The sequence below is a fragment of the Brachyhypopomus gauderio genome, unplaced genomic scaffold (assembly GCF_052324685.1).
Source record: "Brachyhypopomus gauderio isolate BG-103 unplaced genomic scaffold, BGAUD_0.2 sc44, whole genome shotgun sequence".
Lineage (NCBI taxonomy): Eukaryota > Metazoa > Chordata > Actinopteri > Gymnotiformes > Hypopomidae > Brachyhypopomus > Brachyhypopomus gauderio.
Genome location: NW_027506870.1, coordinates 1,466,270 through 1,471,002, shown reverse-complemented (window position 1 = coordinate 1,471,002; position 4,733 = coordinate 1,466,270).

Below are 4,733 nucleotides of genomic sequence, written 5' to 3'. Positions count from 1 at the left end.
TAAAAAGCCACAACCGCATTGGCTGCATTACATGTCAATCAAAGCATCTGGGCGAATGGTTCGTGATTCGTCATCCAGACGCAGAGCTCCTTCTTGCTCTGTGGGCGGTTCCATCTTACAATGTCATATGAATTGTGTATGTCGTAATTAAAACATTTTGATATTTTACCGCGACGTCTTCTAATCTAATGCAGACATGATAATGACATGAGACGATTCTTTTTCATGGAGATATCAGTTGCGTAGGTAACCTATATAAAGTTGGAGCTTCCGTACTGTTTAACGGCAAGTTACAGAATTTTTTTTATTAGGCTATTGCTACAGCTTGATGTAACATGCATTGTAAATGGTATGAAGTAGATCTTAGAGGGAACATGTTCAGCGCGTCCACTGAATGTTCAGGACAGGGTCAGACAACAAAGATTTTAAATTAAAACAGTTAATAAAATAACTCAATTATCATTAATAAAAAATATACTGCTAATACGTAATTGCTGGATGCATATATCTAGCACACAGGAACACATTTGGTTTATTGTCTCCAAGCTTGCTTATTACTAATGACCTTATGTGTAAAGCTAGTTAGTCGAAAACAAACTAGCCTTCAAGACTAAATTGAACCAAAAGCACAAGGCATTCCCTAGTGGCAGATATTTGTTACTGCAACCACAACTGGGACGTTTCACGTGTGGAACTCTGTAGGTTGGAGGTAGGCGCGAAAAACGTGGGGTGTGTCAAAAAGGTAATATTGGCGTGACAAGTTACAGCATTTTTGGCCAATAAGAGAAATGTTTAGCACTTTCCAGTACACACTGAGACAAAAAGGTTGCTGGTATTGTACCAAATTGCGACTCCGCGGCAGAATCCTGTGCTGTATTCATTACCAAGTTGGAAGTAAAAGCCATTTGAACTGCCTGCCCCCCCTCCCCCCATTTTAAGAATAATTTTAAGTTTCATATGTTATTTGTTTTGAAAATGCCCACTTGAGACTCACACATATCTCTTAGGACTGCATTACAATGTCGAGACTCCCCAGTATTGCGCTTATTCCACTCACTGACATGCAGTCTTAATAGAATATTTCCTGGTGCCCTACCATGACATCAGTATTACCAGAGAAAGTGCTCAAAACTGGACTTCAGCATGTTTAAAAGTACCATAGATCATTTTTAACCTCTTCCCAGATTTTCTTTGACCTAATGAGAGAATTGCAGGATGAAAAGATGGCAGAAAATAAGAATACAAATAGAAAGTCCAGAAGAATCTGACAGAACTCTGCATGCTGCTGTGAATCGCCCTATATCCAATCATCCAACCAGAGCCAGTATGCTCACTCACTGCCTACGATTTTATAGGTACAGTAGAAGCAAACCATGAGGGCTTGAATTTATATGCATAAGAAAAAACTAACATAAAAACATTTAATTATTCATTATTCATTTTGTGGCTAAGGAATGAATATATACATTATCTGAAGATTATGATTTTATAAAGAACAACACTGGACGTAGTAGCAATCTCAAACCCACCACATATGCAACTTTTAATATAAACCACAAATACAAAAGTACATTAACTATATATTTTTAATAAAACAATCAGAGACATTACAAAATGTAAAGATAGAGAGGTGGCATTTTAAGTAAGAGTTGGTGCTGACTCGATAACGGCAAAGTTCCAAGCCTCCTCTGACATTAACACGGGCACAAACACAGTGCTTGTAGCTTAATTGTATGGGTTTCCATGGCCAACCAACTGCATGTAAGCCCTACATAAACCAAGCACAGTGCCATGTGCTAGAGTCCATACCAACACTGGACTCTGAAGTAGCGGAAACCTTTTCTGTGGAGTGATGAATCACCTTTCTCTGGCTGTTTGGGTTTGGTGAATACCAGGAGTTTTGCTAGAGTGCACTGTGCTAACTGAAATGCTTAGTGAGACAATGCTATGGCAATATTGTGGTTGATCTAGGCCAGGGATGGGCAACTTCCATGATAACAAGGGCCAAAATTTTTTCAGCACTATTACTGGAGGGCCACATGACCACGCACTTCAAATAATTGGATATGAAAGACACTACAAATTATTCTCAATAAGAACACATTTTAAATGAATTCAGATCTGTATGTTTATTGCACCAACATACATCTATTTTCTGCATATAAATGCATTAACATGTCCTTAATAAGCAACAAAGACAAAACATTTGCTTAATAAAAAAGTGCAAAAAGGAATTTGAACTCCTTCATATCAAAGAACTGTAACGCGTAGCGTGCTGCGGAGTGAGGAGCCGGACACAAATGCTGAGAAGAGCGAGATTTAATAAGGGGAATTCCATAGGCGAAGTCGTTTGTACAGGCACGGGTCAAAACAGGAGAGCCGTCCAAGTGGTCAACAGGACAGGCAGGAGTCGTAACAGGAGAGCCATTCACAACGGAGAAACACAACGGAGACGGAAAATACCAGAACAGCGATGACATATAATCCACAAAACCGAACAAACCACAAATAACCGACAATGGGCGAAACACAGAGATACAGTGGGTTGCAAAAGTATTCATACCCCTTGAACTTTTCCATATTTTGTCACATTACAACCACAAACATAAATATATTTCACTGGAATTTAATGTGAAAGACCAACACAAAGTGGTATACAATTGTGAAGTGGAAGGAAAATTATACATGAATCAACATTTTTTTTACAAATAAAAAACTGAAAAGTGCGATGTGCAAAATTATTCAGCCCCCCTGAGTCAATACTTTGTGGAGCCACCTTTTGCTGCAATTACAGCTGCAAGTCTTTTAGGGTATGTCTCCACCAGCTTTGCACATATAGTGACTGAAATTCTTGCCCATTCCTCCTTGCAAAACAGCTCAAGCTCAGTCAGATTGGATGGAGAGCGTTTGTGAACAGCAGTTTTGAGATCTTGCCACAAATTCTCAATTGGGTTTAGGTCTGGACTTTGACTGGGCCATTCTAACACATGAATATTCTTTTTTAAAAACCACTCCATTGTAGCTCTGGCTTTATGTTTAGGGTCGTTGTCCTGCTGGAAGGTGAACCTCCGCCCCAGTCTCAAATCTTTTGCTGACTCCAACAGGTTTTCTTCCAAGATTGCCCTGTATTTGGCTCCATCCATCTTCCCATCAACTTTGACCAACTTCCCGGTCCCTGCTGAAGAGAAGCACCCCCAGAGCATGATGCTGCCACCACCATATTTGACAGTGGGGATGGTGTTTGCAGAGTGATGTGCAGTGTTATTTCTCCGCCACACATAGCGTTTTGCATTGTGGCCAAAAAGTTCAATTTTGGTCTCGTCTGACCAAAGCACCTTCTTCCACATGTTTGCTGTGTCCTCAACATGGCTTCTGGCAAACTGCAAACGGGACTTCTTATGGTTTTCTTTTAACAATGGCTTTCTCCTTGCCACTCTTCCATAAAGACCACATTTGTGTAGTGCACGACTAATTGTTGTCCTGTGGACAGTTTCCCCCACCTGAGCTGTGGCTCTCTGCATTTCATCCAGAGTCACCATGGGCCTCTTGGCTGCCTCTCTGATCAGTGATCTCCTTGTTCGGCCTGTAAGTTTAGGTGGACGGCCTTGTCTTGGCAGGTTTACTGTGGTGCCATACTCTTTCCATTTCCGGATGATGGATTGAACAGTGCTCCGTGAGATGTTCAAAGCTTGGGAAATCTTTTTATAACCTAAGCCTGCTTTAAACTTCACCAAAACCATATTCCTAACCTGTCTGGTGTGTTCTTTGGACTTCATGATGCTGTTTGCTCCCCAATATTCTCTTAACCAACATCTGAGGCCGTCACGGAGCAGCTGTATTTGTACTGAGATTAGATTACACACAGGTGGACCCTTTTGAGTCATTAGCAGTCATCAGGCAACTTCTGAATGCAATTGGTTGCACTCAGGGAAAATGGGGCTGAATACTTTTGCACGTCGCACTTATTCGTTTTTTATTTGTAAAAAATGTTTTGATTCATGTATAATTTTCCTTCCACTTCACAATTGTATACCACTTTGTGTTGGTCTTTCACATTAAATTCCAGTGAAATATATTTATGTTTGTGGTTGTAATGTGACAAAATATGGAAAAGTTCAAGGGGTATGAATACTTTTGCAACCCACTGTACAAGTACACAAGACTAAACTAGACACAACTGAACACAATGACGACACGGGCGTGGCAGACAGAGGGAAACCAGGACAACAGACACGCAGGGCGGGATAACCGGGCAAGAAACAACTCCGACACGGGAGAGGGGTTTTTTTCTTTTAATTATTAAATTATTACTGATCCATTTGCAGGCCACACTGAGTGAGGACGAGGGCCGTGTGCGGCCCGCGGGCCACCAGTTGCCCATCTCTGGTCTAGGCCATTAATACTATTGTACAAATCCTCAACAAATATGCAAGTGTCTGCCCTACTGGTCAGTAGAACAAAACACTCACTATCCATTAAAAGTTGGCAATTGAATTTCATGAACAGAAGTTAAAGCATTTTAAGGAGAACCATGGAATGAAATGAACAACCTTTAAGTAGCACTGGGAATGAAGATGAAGGAGAGAGATGTGCAAATGTCTCAAATGCCATACCAGTACATAAATCATTAAAATCACTGTTATGTTGTATGTAATAGTTATTTCTGCAATGCACCAAACAAAATGTTTACACTTTAAAGTATGTTAACACATTATATGTGAAATATATGTGAT